The sequence below is a fragment of the Cygnus olor genome, chromosome 4, assembly GCF_009769625.2.
Source record: "Cygnus olor isolate bCygOlo1 chromosome 4, bCygOlo1.pri.v2, whole genome shotgun sequence".
In the NCBI taxonomy this organism is placed as follows: domain Eukaryota; kingdom Metazoa; phylum Chordata; class Aves; order Anseriformes; family Anatidae; genus Cygnus; species Cygnus olor.
The window spans coordinates 24,846,424-24,864,730 of NC_049172.1; the positions used below are offsets into that span (position 1 = coordinate 24,846,424).

Genomic DNA, 18,307 nt, shown 5'->3' on the forward strand with positions numbered 1-18,307 from the left:
AGTGAGGCAGGTTATTTACAGCTGAGCAGAATAAGATAAATACCAGGCAGTAAGCATTACAAGGAGAAAAGCGTGTGAAAAATTAAAATGAGAATTTATTTACAACACACCCTATATAAGCTTGACCTTGTTCACATTGTAACCATTTCCAACCCCCCAAAGACATCAACCTATACAAAGCTGAGCCTCATAAAAACAGAAAATGTGAAGGTTATGTGGCAATACACTGACAAGTTTTAATATCACCTCTTTCATAGCAAATGGCCAACATAGGTGCAGAACTCCCTACTACTGGTGTGTGCTTACAAAAATGAGAGAAAAAAAGGCAAAGCTCTACAGGTATAGAACATAGGTCACGACACACACATTGAAAAGTCATGACCTTCGATATTAAGTCAACAATTCTGTCCTTAACTCTCTGTACATAAAGAACAATGGCAGATACAGTTAGGAACACTGTGGCACCATAAATTGAGAAGCTAGTGCATTTTGTTGCTTTGCCCCAACCTTAATGTTACGCAAATGCTGTTTTGTTGTGCCTTTAACACAGTAAAGGACTAATTCCTAAGAAATCAAAGATATAAGTCATGTAAATGAAAACTTGTAAATTATGTCAGTAATCCATAACTCATACAACTGATTTGGAAACCAGAGCCTTTATGGTTCAGAAAGAAGTAATTGCTTTATTAACTCCCATTTATCAGTATAAAATTGGCTAATTTAACTGACTGACTGATTTATATATTGATACTTTAAATTTAGCTCAACATCCTAATTTAATAAGGGGATCACATATGGATGTTTAAAAATATATTACTTTCTAGTTGGTTGATACTCTAAGCATGCCCTTATTAAGACAGATTATCTCCTTTCCCTTGTTCTTTTAAGAGAAGGACAAAACAAATTATATATCTCATTCATTCTATCTGACAGAAAGGCCATGTTTCCATATAACCCCCTCTCTAGTAATATATTGAATACATGGCTGACCACATCATTCATTCTCGTTTTAACATCCATGATGTCATAATCTTTTGCAGCAGTAAGGGTGTATTCTGGCCTGCAGTCTTTGGGAAATCACCACAGGGGGTCAGACTACTGAAGCATAGTCAAGCAATAAATCTATCAGGTATGCTTGAAACAAACGTTTGAAAGAAAATATATATATATGGATGGATTTATACACCTCCTACTCTATTTTCCCATTAGTGAGGTCTTGTTTATTTCTACCTGATCCTAACTTATGTGTTAAGAACAGGAAATTTTCAGTAACTTCCTTTAAACTGTAAAACTGGGGGTAGGTTGAGGAAATGTTTCTCTAATTAAAAATTATTGATATTACCAACCATGACAATATGCTCCTCAAAGGAAAGAAACAGGTTAGGATCCTAATGAGCACTATTTTATTATTTTATTTTATTTTATTTTATTTTATTTTATTTTATTTTTATTTTATTTTATTATTTTATTTTATTTATTTTATTCATTTCATTTCATTTCATTTCATTTCGTTTCATTATATTATTTTATTTTTTGGATATTAGTATTAAGCCACTGAGAGTTTTAACAATCAGAATTTATAACCTATGTAAGCAAGATTATAGCCAGTATATGATGTAGGAACATGAATGTATAATGCATACTCTAAAGGTTAAAGTGTGGTCATTCCGTTTCTTTTTCTTTCAGAATTAACACTTCTGTGAAGTGTGGCATTATTAAGATGTGATCGTGTGAGGAGTAAGACAGAAAGCTCTGTGCCAGATTAGGTTCAGTGCATTTCTTCAGATTTTTATCCAGAGCAATTAAGAGAATTACCCAGCCAAGTGCAAATTTCACTATTAATTCCAAGGCTGAAGTATAAAGTAATATGTAGGATTTTGACCACAGAATCAGTCAAACTCCAAAGAATAACAAGAGAGGCCTATTATCAGGTAACAATTTGTGTTAAACTGTGGCTGAAAATATCCCATCTATATTTCATATTATCATCCAACAGGCAATTTTTTTCTAGAACACCTCTTAAAACTGGTGGTTAGGAAATCAAAACCTTTTTTTCAGCTATTCATTCTAGTGATTTAAGCTCAAGATGCTTCCTGACTCCAAATCTTAATAGCAGATGATTAGAGCAATGGGGAAATTCATTTTCTAAAGCCAAGCCAAGTTCTAAAAGAAATCTTTCAATTGATTTTGGAGCCTAAATTTTTTAATGTAAGCCAGAATGCGTGTTTTTGGTGCTTAGAAATTATCAAAGTGCTGTTTTGCAACACAGAAAACCTACCCCAATACTGACACATCACAGAACTTTCTCAGGGGTGATCCCAGTTTCATGTGTCTAGGCTTAATGGGCTTTACCTCTGCTGAAGCTGGAGTTAGCCAGGAAAGCTATGTACAAGAATTAAGCTTACAGTCTTTGTCATTTCATGACTATAGAGTCATCTGATCAGGGTGTGGGAAAAGAAAGCACAGCTTAGAATACTAAAAGTAAAACTCAGTCCCCTGGGTTTAAAATCCATGTGCACTCCATGGTACTCTAGTCTTTGCATCCCCATAACAATAAAATCATATAATGTGGCTGAATTCATTATTTATTATATTACCTACTCTTCCTCATTCATCCTTTCTATTTTATACAGAATTTATTCTTCTCAGCCATATGGTACACACACATTTCCCTTAACATATGCTGCACATCCTTGTTTGGTGAATGTGAAAAATAAATGTCTGATTAGAACCAGAAAGCCACTAATGAAACAAAGTGGTCATTATTCCTTATAAAATAATCTCTGAAATGGATTTCCTAATATTCTTCTCAAGGGGTATTTCCTCAGTAACAATAGGCTGATTGCTGAGATGGATGGGTAATTAAGATGAAAGATGTTCAAAAGGCTTAATGGTCTAGAAAGATGCTGAAGTTTGGACTTTTGTTCTGAAGACAGCACAAAACGCTTCAAGAGAAGTCTGTAGTTTACCAGAAATCCCTTTTCTTTCTCTTCCTTACAACTTCTGTTGTCTTCATACGTAAATTTACAGTGAAAGTAGAGAGCAGTTCAACCAGAGGTAAATTTGCAATAACAATACTGATTTCAGATGGTACGGAAGGCTTGCAAGAAAAATAATACTGTTCTGTCTGATCACATCTCATCAGCAAATGTCTCACTGAAATTCAAGTGTTCTGCAATTCAAAGCTGGCTCTGCAGTCTCACAGCATGATTGCACTCACGGTGCAATGGAGTCATCTTGTATTTATCAGGAGTGAACTACTGCCAGCAGCTGAAAGGTTTGTGGTTTTAAAGAGCATACTTCAATGTTGCCCATCATGTATTCACTCTCCAGAGTGGTGCACATTTTCCTCCCATCCCTAGAAAAACTGTTTCAGGTCAAATCAAAAGAGTTTGTGTCAAAGCTGATTACTTGTATTGTAATTTACAGTATGTTATAAAATTTTATGACAAAATATTTTGACATAAAACCAACAAAATATTGTGATCAAGTTGAAATGGAGACTATCAAATTTTGTTTTTATTTAAGGATATTTTGTCAGAAACAACACATTTTCCCAGATGAAAAAAAAAATCACTGTAGTGTTTTTGTTTTTTGTTTGTTTGTTTTGTTTTGTTTTGTTTTTAAGAATACAATCAACTCCATTAGCAATAACACACTGACAAATTATGATTTTTCAGGCTACTATTGTTTTAAAGCACAGTTTGTTCTCTATTTCTCTTCAAAAATAAGTCCAGAAATTTACTTGACCCATGAAGATTTTCCAGTTTTAATAAGTCATTCTGTTTAATCAACAAGACACAGTGTTCCTACAGTTAGCAAACCTGCTGGGGAACTTCAGAATGTTTTTGACTATATTGGCTCAATAGGATTTTCATTTTGCTGTAGCTTTGTAAAACTTGAGAACAACCTTTTTAAAACAAATAGTAGCCATTGACCCAATGCAAACATTGTTACGTATGTCAAAATATAGGCAGTTAGTTTCACTTGCTTTACCATATACCTAGATCTATTTTAAATGGTGAGACATCTTCTCCCAGATCCATAATAGAGGAAATCTTTGGGGGGGGGGGGTGGAATCTCAGACAACACATCTGTATGTTAAAGTTTTGAAAGTTTTGTTCAATGGATGCCGTTTCAGAGAGTAGTGCACACTTCTGAAAGTGTGAAACAGCCACTTTTGTGAAGTCTTCATGATCCCACATGCTTCTACATGCAAATTATATCCTACACCTTCAAGTGTGCCTGCTTTAATTTGCAGTGCAGAAGCAGGACCAAAGCTTCTCTTTTTGTCCACATCCTGATATTTAGTCCACTGAAAATAAACAAAGATGTCATCGGCTTCAGTGAGCTTTGCACAGATCTTCAAAGGCATTTTAAAACATAGTAATACTGTATATACCAATTGACTTACTGATTTAAAAAATGTACCTACTCTAAAGATAAATTCACTAGGTGTCTGCTTTAGGATTTAGAATAGATGAATTCAAGGCACCGCTTTATAAGAGACTTTCTATATGGTCTTATACCAATCCGTCCTTCTGTGCTTTTGCTTTTCTGTAGGAAAAAAAAAAATTAAATCCATATTTATAAAATGAAATAGATGAATATATATAATTAATGGCATGCTCTGATTCTGTGGTATAAGAAGTATTTAGACAGGGAGGGATGTAAACATAGGCAAATAAGACCTCTACCTACATCAGCCAACAGCTTCTGATACTGAAACAATCACAGTCCCACAGCTTGAGTTGCTGATGCCAAAGCTCTGGGAGTTTTGTCTGGTTCTGGTTGTGGGAACCCAGAAAAAACTGTGGAGAGGAAGGACCTTCCAATCTCTTTAGAAGTAGCAAGCCTGGTACCAGCTTTAAGTCCCAACAACATACTTTACCCTCCCCTGCACGTTTTCTAAGCTAAGAGTGGCAAGACCCACAACATCTCCCTCCTTTGTACAGCAAGATCAGTTTTTCCTACTTTGCTGAGGAAGCCTTGAGAGATTTCTGGAATAATGCATAATATTCAGAAAATAACTTCTGAAATAATTCTCTTGTGCATGTCAACCCTTGTTGAAGAGAGTTGCCTAACCCTTGAAAAGAATTATAAAAATTAAATTCAAATAAAATGTAAAATTCAGTGGCACTTATCTTGATATCAGACACACAACAGTGATGACATTTTTACTAAACTATTGGGATCTTTCTACTAACGACTCTTTAAACATCAAGACAAATCACAAATGTGGAATAGCACAAATATATAGGTCTTAATTACATAAATGAGAACAATACAATTCTAGTTTTACAGAGATGATTGTTCCTACTTGTAACAACTTTGTTATTTGTGCTTCATGTTAGGCATGTGTTTTAGTATCGTGCTGAAACAGGGGCAAAGGAGGATTCAGTAAAAACATTTAGCAAATACTGTCTGGGGTCCATACCTGCAAATAGACTTCGTGGTGACACATTTCTCATAACAATGAAATACAGAAACAGTTTTAGAAGCAGGGACAAGATGTCAGGTCTCCAACCCCAAATTGGAGTACTCCAAATGATCACTTCCTGGTCTCGGTCTTGATCATTCACTGCTGGTCTGGAAAGAGTGTGTTGTTGCATTTCCTTCACTGGGACAGGTCCTCTTCTGGGGGTAGTAGGCTGAAAGTTCCACAAGCTGAAGGAGAAATTAAACCTAGAAAAAAACCCTAACTATGAGGCAATACTAAAAATATGCACCACCATCACCACCATATATGCCAGCACAATATTTTCCTCTGAAAATAATGACCATGGCTGAATGCAGTGCAACTGGTGTAACTTAAACTCATTCTGAAGGTGCCTACTGCATCAGGCTCTCCAGAGAATTCAGAGATAGGAACATTTTGTCTGTGGCTCCTAAATAGTCACAGGCATGAAATCAATGACAAATTACTTGCTTCAGACAAGAGGCTCAACTCTGTGAATGCTAACAAGCACAAGATTATGCACCCAAGTAGCATAACTTCAGAAAACCTCAGAGTTCCTAAGCTCCCCTTTTGTAGGAGATTCTTAAAATTTTGTTTGTATCTAATGTTTAGTTTTTCTCCTGAATAGTCAGATTTGAGTTGTTCATTAACTTGTTTTTTATCCCGGCCGCGTTGTATATCGGTAGTTCAAACATTCTCTCACTATACATCTCCTTGCAACAACCTTACAGTGAGTTTTACTTGCCCTCATTTTTCTTCTTGCATATGTTTCCAAGTTGCTAGCATCCCTCATTGAGTATGTTAACATATTGCAAGATAATTTTATAGAGATATTCATATATTGTGTTATATATGAGAGCATCTGGATTCTTAAGATAGAATTCAGGGTGCACAGTTTTCCTTTAGTCATATGTTGATAATATATTGATGTCTGAACTAATTGCAACAACCTAGCTGAGCTGAACTTTTCACAAACATAGGCAGAGGGGTAATCACCGTTTACCAGAAGCCAATGACTCACTGAACAAAAGAATCATACAGGAATACAGAATGTCCAGACAGTTCAGATTACCCAAGATATTTTATTTCAATGCCAGCATACTGAAAATTGGTTTATTTTTCATTTTGTCAATCTCAACATAATATATTGGCCTTAAAATTCACCAGCAATGGACTAACTCACTCTCTAGTGAGTCAATGACTAAGGAATGCAACAAAAAGTTAATATCTAAAATAATATACATATATATATATATAAGGCAAAGACCTCAAGCACAATGCTACATTTGTTATGCTGTCTTTTTTATGACAATTCTAATATGTGGGTAGATGTGTCTTTCCATTTCCATTTAAATATAAAGAGCTCTCTATCTTATACATGTGAGTCAAAACTTTTGAGCACAAGATTGTCTTTCATACTTACAACTTGGCCAAATTTCTGCCTTTCTGATTCAGCAGGTCTGTCCCTTTTCCTCCCAAGAAGACCCAGTAACTCCTGTAGACTATCCTGTGCTGTTGACGCTCCCCCTGCTGACAGCATTCAATCAGGAAAATGCATTGCAAGGTCTTGAGGGAACAGTGGAAAGAAGAAACCATTTTGACAGTGTTCGTGGGAAAAGTAATAGAAACAGTAGAGGCAATTACAAGTAGAAAGAGATGGGTGACATCAGGGAACATGGTGGCAAAAGGTCTGCAATCACTAATCCACATGTCCTGGGACTGAAACCCGACCTAAGCAACAGAGAGGGAAGGCTGCAAAAGTTGTCATGGTTTTGAAGTTTATCTCATTTGCTTTTGCACTTTAAATGTTTATTTTGAAAGAACTTAAAGAAAGAACAAGAATTTCCTTGCAGCAAGGTAGCTCACATGAGATATAGGAGATCAGGATTGCATCCCTGGTCTATATCATGCAGATAAGGGACTGAAGCTGAAGGCCCCACTAACTGTCAACAGCAAGAAGTTAGTGGTCATTTCCATGATGAAGAGATTTTTCTTGTTTTGTTTTTGTTTTCTTCAGTTTGGTTTTGATATGTTTTTGGGTTTTGTTTTGTTTTTGAAATAAAATATTTTATGGTCTTTGTTAACATTTGTTTACACTTATCTGCCGACAGTTGTCAGGATAATACTACTGTCTTCTTCTGATCATGCTCTTTCAACAGCCCCCTCCACTCCCAAATACACCACTGAAAAAACAAATGAGTTAATGAACCTCAAAATTCTTTTACTCTCTAACTAACTCTATGAAAACTATAGCTTCAAAAGCCTGTGTTAGCTGTTAACAAACAGGATGACAACTATTCTCTATTTGCTACCATTAGTTTGAGGGCTAAAGGACTTAGTAATACTACATGACTAAAGGAGTTCGATAGTGTTGATGAATTTCTTAAGGATCAGGCTTTCAATTTCCATGCTTTTTTAAAACCTCAAGAAATTGCACAACAGCCCCACTTCTACAACATTCTCTCCGTGTCAAAGAAATACTGCATCTGACCTACACAGCTGTGTTCATTATGGCACAGTCCTTAATTGCATGGACACTCTGTATTCCTGTCTTGCACATCAAACAATATATTTCCCTCCCAATAGAAAGTCACAGCTCTATAGCAAATCAAGCTGGTGTTGTCATACTAAAAATATGAGCAGAGGGTGGAGCACAATGTTTATTCCATTTAAATAGTGTTACTCCGGAGAAATGGGTTTTATTCCCATCTTTGACAAAAAGACGGTAGGCAATTAAACACCCTAAGTTTTTCATAGATTATTATTGTGTTTTTCTCATTTGGTAGGCAAATCAAAGGTGGGATTTCTCATCTAGCTTTAGACATTTGCACAGTAAATATTTTGGTTGGATAAATGGCACACTATTTCTAGCCACTGTCAATAAAGTAAATGTAAACACCCTTACCTCAGTTGCAGACATTTACTGCTGTTTTGATTTCAACAGTAGAAGATGAATTTAAGAGGTGAACACCCTCAAACACAGCTGAAGACAATGTCTCTCTCTTGTCTTTCACTGTAGCAAGGATCCAGAGATCATTTGTAACAGTTAGAAAAGGCCAAGTACACCAAAGCACTCAAGCTATGCACATTTTATGCTTGCAAGCCCAAATTAGTTGGCAATTATTTGGTTATTTTCTAATCAATCATTGCTTTTACCTGTAAAATTAGTATCTTATATTTTCTATGTTTTGCACCAGTGCATTACTGCATTCTTATAAATGGCACACCTGTATATGTGAAAAAGATACGCCAAAAACCTGTGAGATATTCTGAACATCTTGGTAGAGTGATGCTTCTGTGGCACATACACCCCTTTTTATTAAGCTGTCTACATTTGTATTGCTGTTTCATAACTACCAAAAGCTTTGTTGAGGTTTGTTGCCTTTTTTTTTAATCTTTTTTTTTTTTTTTTTTTTAATCTATAGCATGTTATATTAACTATGACCAAACATTTTACAATAGGAAATATTTTCATTGAAAGTTCATGTACATCATGAGAACTGGTCAGTTGTTTTTGATGAAGCACCTTTGAAAACAGTCAAAATACAAGACTTCCATCATCAAAATAGCACCTAGTCCAGCCACAGGGTTATTCAATTCGGATACAGGAAACCCTAGTTCAATGCCCTGCTCCAGAGCAGGACAGAACAGTAACTTGAACCTGAGTCTTTCACATTCCAGCTAAATGCTCAGAAATCTTTGTTTTCCTGCCAGCTCTAATCTATGTGGAAAGAGATGAAGAGAGACCACATTAACTGCGTGTGGTTGCAATGAACAGCTTTAAATATGGCAGTAAAACTGTGAGAGTCTTAGCTTAGACATACTTGACACAAACAGCCTAGTTTTGCAAACATGACTTTAAGAAAAGGAGAAAATATGGAGCTGTTGTTTTTACAGACCATTCCTTAAATTTAACATTAAAAACCTTTGGTGGGAAAGGTAGAATCTGTCTTTTGCTGTCACAATACTCTGCTACCATCACTGAATTTTGTTTAGAATAATATGGCCTTAATGCCCCCATCTCCTGTAGAATTGCTCAGACTGGTAGTTGATTAGAGTGGAGAGAGGTGCCAGTATTATCTGTGTTAGTGCTCCAGAGGTCATCGTACACTAACAAGACCGCCCCAGTCAGGGATGACAGAATCCAGCTGTTGTGCCTTCAGCTGAATTAGAAGAATCCACTTAATGCCACAGATGTGTCTCAAAAGATTAACTATTCTAACTAGTTACTTTCCACCTCTGCAAAAGTGGCTGGCTCATCATTATTGTCCTCTTTTTAGCAGGGGCCTATGGTATACATGAAACCATTTACCTCTTTAACCTTGTGAACTGTAAGGCGCAAAATACGCATTATTTTAAATGGATAAAACAAAATTTTAACTTCACTGATTTCTGCTTAAATGTGATCTCATGTATCTCTGCAAGAAGGCAATGCTCCACTTCAAAGAAATACGTCTGCATTTTTAAAATGTTAAAATGGTTTGCTAGGTATTCTACCCTCCTCCTGTTTAGCAGCGGTGAGTCCCATTCTGAACTATAAGAGGAACAGCACAAGCACACTTGCAGTCATTTTACAGCACTGTTACAATACAGTCGGAAAAGCTGACGTCCTTACACACAGGCTAAATATTAAACAAACAAACAAACAAAAGAACTTTAAAAGTTATAATATTAAATATATTAGCTATGTTCTCCTTATAGTACTCTCTGTGCAGCCTGAAACTTTTCCCTGACTAGCTTTACACTTTCTTATATGCTGCTTTGTGTTTTGTTTTGTGGCCTGTTTCATTGGTGGTGGTGGTGGTTTTTCTTTTTACTTTTCTTTTAACAGCATGCAAGTCAACATTGCTTTTGCTTCCAGGCTGCTTGCTTGCATCTAAGTATCCGTGGGAATGTCAGCACTGTTCTAGGGCTACAGATTTATTACTTGGCCAGCAGAGGGTACTCGAGTTTTCTAATGACTTCACAAACCCAAAGGAAAACAATCATAAGGTCGAAGTATACCTATTGTTTTGTTCCATTTCCCACTGACACTAATTGCTATGGGTTATTTTATTTTTGTTGTGTTTTGGTTTTTATTTTTTTCAATTCTTGAGTGTTAAATTAGGCAGGACTGATCTCCAATTTTCTTCCATTCAAATGATCTTGCCTAATGAAAAAAAAAAGCAAAGATGTTTAAAACTTGAAGAGCTACTTATAGTTGTATGTGGTTCAAACAAGTAAAGATTGTAATGGCATTACAGTTCTTCAGGCGTTTTAACACCAAGTACACTCTTTCAAATAACATGTTTTTAGAATGCTGACGAATGAAAAGGAGAAGAGATTTTAAAAGCTCAAGAGAAAATTTTTCAATCCCGTGAGATGTGAACTTGAGAATATGAAAAAAGCTTCTGTTTTTCAATAGACATTATCATTTGCAAATTCATGGGAAGTTCTATTTCAGAAATAGATTTTTTTTTTTCTGTATTCCAATTTTGCTGATAAAGCTGATGCTTAAGATATGAACCCAGCATACATTCCTCAAAGTATTGCCTGATGATAACAGCATTAAAGTGAATGCAGAAACAGAGATATGCATTTTCTTCAGCTTGCTCCAGGAGTTAAATAAACATGTAAAGCAAGCTAGAGATGCCACAGAAAAGGTTTTCCAAGGTTTTAGGTGTTTTTATGTTGATGTTTGTTTGTTTGTTTGTTTTTCTCTTTATTACATCAACAATCCAGATCTTGCCTACAAAGTTTTCCCTAGAAAAAAGCTTCAGTGGCTGGAGATTGAGTGGGATTATGACACCACAGAAAACAGGGAAGTGAAATTTGAGCAAATAAGATGGGAAGACATCTTCAGTTATTCAGTGATTTTAGTGACATAAAGTACCATCGTGTACTCTGACTTCTTACATAACAGAAACCATGGAATTTCACCCTGTAATTCCTGTACTGTATCCAATAAAAATATGGTTGAATTACAGCACAGTATTTAGGAAGGCATCTGGTCTTGATTGTAGGAGTCTGGGCAAAATATTTCCTCCTAATACTCAGGTCATTCTAAAATGGGATGTAGGCGCCTAATTTACTTAGGCTTTTAACATTTTAATTGTGTCTTTTTAAAATGACTGTCAGGTTTAGTGTGGAACCATAACAATACACAAGTAACTTTTAGCTTAATATGCTTACAATGTTTTTTATAGAGAGGGATAACAACATGAAACTACTGAAGAGCTTTCTCTTATGCATTGTAAGAGTGTCTTCGTCTCTCATTTATCCTTTCCAAATAGTATTTTTCATCAGAAGACATAAATAATACCTTCTTGCAGGTGTAGGTTTTTGTTGGATGCAATATAAAAATAAATGAAGGCATATCAGAAACACAATAAAATATGCCCTTAACAGTTATAAGTAAAAACTATTATGATTAAAAATAGATTGATGAAAACTTTTAAATTCTGCCTGTGTAGAGGTGGTACTTTAAAAAAAAAAAAAAAAAAAAAAAAAAAAAAGGAAACAATGCTATTAGGATCCATACCTCCGTACCATAGCTTTCTTCTCTTTCTCTACATAGCTCCCAGTCATATTTCTACAGCGTTTGGACTAAATTCTTCACATTGAGCCTGGGAGATGACAAGGTGTTATATGAAGAGATCTAATATTGTTTTTTATCTGCAGTGTCAGGGTAGATGACTTTGTGTTGAGAAGCATATGTTTCCTCTGTGTGCTACAGAGTCATCTTTAAACACTACTCAGGTAGGGAAAAACTCTCTCTGTTTACTATCTTATTAGGGAACTCATTGAGGCACTGTCTTTCTCAAATGCTTCTTGTCTGTAGGTACAAAGAACAGTTACATGAGAGGCAGTGCCATCAACTTTACCATTTAATTTACACTTAGTCAGATGTGCAAGGAAAGAATACATCTTGAACATCAAATGGTCTGCAATAATACACACTTGGGAAAAAAAAAAAAAGGAAAAAAAATAAAAAACAAAACAAAACGGTGACAGGGCTTTTTCCCATTCCTATTGTTACTCCTATTGTAACTGATGTTGAGGTGAAGGCACTGCTGGAGGATTAGCCAATGCAGAGTGTGAGGAACAAAGTATTGCATCTACCCTCAGGGAAATCGGGGCAGACTACAGTTCAGTAGCTATAGGATTCATTTGGACACTGAAACACGTCATCCTCTGTCTCATCACCTTTTGCTGAGATGGCCTCATCCCCTTGCTCACCGTGTGGTGATGGCCACCTGTGACCAAGTCTGCATCCTGCATGCATCCAGGGAGGGACACTGGGTATTAGCTGGGTTGGACTGCCATGCACAGCTATGTGGCTGCCCAACTGGAGTTTTCTCTGCATGAGCAGGGCAAAAGAGCCAGGGGTACCTCTGCCTGTGCAGGGAAGAGAATAAGCACATCAGTCAATAAGGTGCACTTCCTAGATGGTAGTGGGGAAAAAAAAAAAAAAAAAAAAAGAAAGAAAAAGAAAAAAAAGAGAGAGAGAGAGAGAATGGATGATGTGCCTTTAGGTAAAAATTAGTAGGTGACAGAAAACACAAATCTGTACAAAAAGTAATGTGGACATGTAAATTATAGATTAAAGGAGAAATTTTCAATATATAAAACAAGTTGCTAAAAGATCCCTAACCACAAACATCCTAACTATCATTTAAAATGGAAGAAGAAGTCAAGGTTTTCTGTAATTTACTGACATTTTTGAGGATTTGGTAAACGTTTTTCTTTGGGAATTGCTAGGGAATGTTATGTCACCATTTGATCAGAAGAAAGAATATGATTGTAGAACAGAGGGAATGTTTCTTGTTTACTTTGTTAAAATCAGTAAGAAAGTAGCATGTTAAATTGGAAAATAAGACAGCTTAAAATGTTAGCTCAATAAAAACCATCATATATTGTTTATGGATTGCAGAGAGGGTTTATTACTATTATTTTTTAATTGTTCCTGTATTACTTGTGGGTATAGTTTATGCAGTTATGTTGTCAGGCTTCTGATAATAGGAAGAACTGTTTGTTTAGACTGTGCAGCTCTTCACTTTAATTCACTCTGGCTCCAGTGTGACATGTTAAAACTACTATCAATGGAAAATCCAAATTTCCTAGAAAGACTTAAAAGAGCAACCTCGGTGAACTGAAATTATCTCCTCTTAAAGCTGATTACCTTAGTATACTTAAGAAAGTGGTGCTATAGGAAATCTGTTTCTTTAGACTCTCTTCTACTTCATTAAATGCCTTAGGTTAATATGAATAATTGTTGTTTGCTTTTATTACACCTTTTTTATTATTCATTTGCATGCCTGTGAAAGGACATAAAACTAAAATAATCCAACAAATTAGGAGTAATTTTTTTAGATGGGCATTCATAATTTAAATATATATATATATATATATTTTCACCTTTGAGTTTATTTTATTAAAAAGAAAGTACTGTGAGGTTTCCATTTAATAGGAAGCATTAAAGCATTAATGAGTCTCCCAGGGCACTTATGGCAAGTAAATATGGAATGTTTCCAAAATTAAATATATTCTACTATATTCTGTTACCTAAAGAATGGATTTTGGAAAAATATGCACCAAAGGATACTACTTATGAAAGCAACAAACAATTCTGCATTCTATGCCATCTTATTTCAAAAGAGATCGTTATCATTAATATCATTAGCAGGTAGGGCAGGGTGACAATTTCTCCCAGTCTCCAAGAATGGGCTTAGAGTAGACTCTATTTTGACTGACTGTACTTTAGGCAACTATTTTAAAGTCCCACATCCCAAGGATTTTATGACCTCACAGGAGCAGCCTTTTATTAGGGCCAACCTGGGAGACAAATCAAGACTTTCTCTTACTCTAAAGCCTACAGTCTTTAGTGTAACCCATGATCTGGGAAACGTGCTACCAAATCCTGGGATAAAGGTGAGAAAAAGATGAGGAGGATATACCTTGGGGGGGGGGGGAGGGGGAGGAGGATTTCTTAACACAGCTCACTGTCAAGCTGCAAGTTATATAAGCTGCAAGTCATATTCCACTTTTTTTTTCTTTTCTTTTTTTTTTTTTAATTTGCAAATTAGGCACTGGTTTCCCACACCTATTAAGAGAATCATTTCCCTTTTAGCGGTATTTAGTTCCTCTAACCTTATCGCATGATTCAGTCAGGAGTATACAGCCTCCCCCACACCCATTCAGACTGGAGTTGTATTCATCCTCATCAAAACATGTATTATTAAAACACTGCCAAATGCATTTTCTCTCAACAACCTTTTATTTGGTTGGTTTTAGCCACTGCATGTAAACAATTCATTCAGGAAAGTAAATACGTAATTGTAGAGAAAAGTTCTTTTGTTGTTGTTGTTGCTTTCAAATGAATGAACGATAGGTCAGTATTCCCAAACTCATCCTAATCCTGGATTATCCACATGGAAAGTAACCACCACTCTCTGACGTTACCTATTTAGTAAAAGCCAAAAAAAAAAATAATAATAATAATGCAAAGGTTTTGAAGAAAGTATTTTATATACTATTTTCTTTCCTATTGTAATGGAAACAAAGAAAAACACTGCCACAGCAGATAAACCTTAAATCAAAGCAAAGACATTTTTTTCTGCAAGCAACCATAATCACTTGCATATCATCTCAATTTGCTTGTCTGTTACTTGCCCCCACTCTCATTTGTTGAACCCTTTGGAAAAATGATTCATTGACAAAAAATCAGAAAAATTAATTCTCTGCATAGTATGATAATTTTAGTAACCATTGCAGTAACACTATTCCTTATCCAAGACTTTGCTTATAGAGTCTTCCTTTTTCTATATAAAGCTATTGATTATATTGTAAGCAGTTTGCTATGCTGGATATCACCCCTCTAGATGAGCTAGTTTTGTAATACTTTCCTTATAAATGTCAACACTGATATGCTGGAGGAAAAAAAAAAAAGGTGTAGAAAGACTGTTAAAGAATAACATAGCTATAAGAACAGTTACACAAAAGTGTTTTCTCTGTGTTATTATTTAGAGGTCAGCTAAAGGTCTGCAGCCAGATAGTTGCAACTCACCTTAAACTTTTTTATTTTAGTCTTGATTACGCAGGATGTTCTAAATAACCAAAATTCTTTTAAGGAAAAAAATCTCTGTAAGCCCTTGGACATAAAGCCATCTTTCAAAAAGGTATAACAGTTAATTGCATAGGAAAATAATCCCTCTTATTAGTGCCACCTTTTGGTTATACTCTTGCCTCTGCTCTAAGAATGACAATAGCACATCCTAATATGTGTACTTTTCTATATTAGTATGCTTCTCGGTATCATGGTAATGGATAAATTGATTGATTTCCTGTGCTTGGTATGCTTTGTATAAGAAGGGCCACACCATTTTTGCCCCTATGAAATGTTGATCAACAATTATAATAATTTGTTTCAAACTCTTCTGACTATTCTTATATTTCATCCCAATAACATGCAATGGTCAGCTTAACCAGTCATGAAAGATTTTCTTTTTAGATTAAGAACAATCATCTTTTTGAACAAGAAAATTATATGAAAAGGAATCAAAACAACCTGCAACATAAGAAAAGTTGAGAACACAAGAAAGTTCAGAAGTTATCTTGAAAGATATGGTCTAGTATGGGATATGCAGGCTTAACTGCTCCCTGTTGTTTAGATGGACAAGCCTAGAATCAGTTGCAAATTAATGTTTCCAGTATCCCATATTTCTGTTTTTATAATTTGCACCCATTAGTTAAATTCTATGTTCTTGTAAAAAACCTGCAACAAATACTGCAGCAAATCCTGATTTTTTCAGGAAAAAATGTAGACTAGACTAGAGTAATTTATTTATGGAAATGCTATTTGGCTTTAGTAATTTTTTAGTAATGTTTTTTGAAAAATTTTGTGGGTGCACACATAAGCATACTACATTTATATACATATATAAGAAAGTATGCATTCTTATGAGCTGTGTAAAACTGAACTTTGTGTGGAATGTTGCCAAACCAATGTAAGAAATAAGATTTCTAAAACATATTAGAAATTAGAATCTAGTTGAGTTCTGAATAGTAGATTTAAAGTTACAGACATCAAGAATCAGATAAATGCAGATGAACAATGTCCTGACTCTGAAGGTTACTCCTCTCCTCACCTCATCTTGTCTCACTTCGACTAACCCTTCCCTTCCCTTCCCTTCCCTTCCCTTCCCTTCCCTTCCCTTCCCTTCCCTTCCCTTCCCTTCCCTTCCCTTCCCTTCCCTTCCCTTCCCTTCCCTTCCCTTCCCTTCCCTTCCCTTCCCTTCCCTTCCCTTCCCTTCCCTTCCCTTCCCTTCCCTTCCCTTCCCTTCCCTTCCCTTCCCTTCCCTTCCCTTCCCTTCCCTTCCCTTCCCTTCCCTTCCCCTTCCCTTCCCCTTCCCTTCCCTTCCCCTCCCTTCCCCTTTCCCTTTCCCTTCCCTTCCCCTTTCCCTTCCCTTCCCTTCCCTTCCCTTCCCTTCCCTTCCCTTCCCTTCCCTTCCCTTCCCTTCCCTTCCCTTCCCTTCCCTTCCCTTCCCTTCCCTTCCCTTCCCTTCCCTTCCCTTCCCTTCCCTTCCCTTCCCTTCCCTTCCCTTCCCTTCCCTTCCCTTCCCTTCCCTTCCCTTCCCTTCCCTTCCCTTCCCTTCCCTTCCCTTCCCCTTCCCCTTCCCTTCCCCTTCCCCTTCCCTTCCCTTCCCTTCCCTTCCCTTCCCTTCCCCTTTCCCTTTCCCTTCCCCTCCCTTTCCCTTCCCCTCCCTTCCCTTCCCTTCCCTTCCCTTCCCTTCCCTTCCCTTCCCTTCCCTTCCCTTCCCTTCCCTTCCCTTCCCTTCCCTTCCCTTCCCTTCCCTTCCCTTCCCTTCCCTTCCCTTCCCTTCCCTTCCCTTCCCTTCCCTTCCCTTCCCTTCCCTTCCCTTCCCTTCCCCTTCCCCTTCCCCTTCCCCTTCCCCTTCCCCTTCCCCTTCCCCTTCCCCTTCCCCTTCCCTTTCCCTTCCCCTTCCCTTCCCTTCCCTTCCCTTCCCTTCCCTTCCCTTCCCTTCCCTTCCCTTCCCTTCCCTTCCCTTCCCTTCCCTTCCCTTCCCTTCCCTTCCCTTCCCTTCCCTTCCCTTCCCTTCCCTTCCCTTCCCTTCCCTTTTTTCCCTTTCCCTTTCCCTTCTCTTTTCCTTTCCCTTCTTTCTTACAAAATCTGGTGTATCTGGGTGTTTGTACATTTTGAGAAAGCTTTCCCAAGTCCTTAGATGCGACAGTGGGAACTGGTTGTTGTTGTTGTTTTGTTTCGTTTTGTTTTGTTTTGTTTTTTGATTGTTTGTTTTTGTTGTTTGGTTTGTTTGTTTGTTTGTTAAAAAAAAAAAAAAAAAAGAGCAAAGGAAGGGCACATGGAACTTCAAATCTGAAGTGATGCAGCAGCAAGTGATGGCTGGTGACACCTGAAAGTGACAGGACTGTTGATTATCATCAAGCAAGTTGCCTAAATTTTAGACAGACCAGGAAACATGTTCACTCAATTCTTGTGGGCTTTTTTGAGACTAAATAAAATGTGTTTTATTGCATGTTTTGACATCCTTTAAATTTGCAGCTCTGGCATACCTGTGTTGATGACCTTAGTAACTGTGGTAAAGACCTTTGCACACAGTTCTGTGTAAATGAAGTCAGGGCTAGTTCACAAAAGTGTTGGTGTGTTACTTTGAGCTAATTCATGCCTGACTTAGTAGTTCCTAAACTCCATAGATGTAGATGAGAAAATAACACAGTCATTCTGGTGTAATATCTGAGTAGTCTGGGACTGACCTCCTAGAGGAAGACTGGATTTCTATTGTGTGGACATTTGCGGTTGAAGCTAAGGCTTCCAGAAATGGGAAAGTCTGA

General features: G+C 36.8%; 1 long non-coding RNA gene across 3 annotated transcripts; it reads left to right on the forward strand.

The window, feature by feature from the left end:
* The first annotated feature begins 1,043 nt into the window (after nucleotides 1-1,043).
* LOC121069628 lies at nucleotides 1,044-17,985 on the forward strand. 3 transcript variants are annotated; one of them, XR_005819537.1, is made up of 4 exons: nucleotides 1,044-1,129; nucleotides 12,119-12,196; nucleotides 15,524-15,615; nucleotides 17,802-17,985. It is a non-coding gene; the product is annotated as an uncharacterized LOC121069628 (long non-coding RNA). The 3 variants fall into 3 exon arrangements; XR_005819535.1 differs by having other exon boundaries at nucleotides 15,568-15,615; XR_005819536.1 differs by lacking the exon at nucleotides 15,524-15,615.
* Nucleotides 17,986-18,307: the final 322 nt, after the last annotated feature.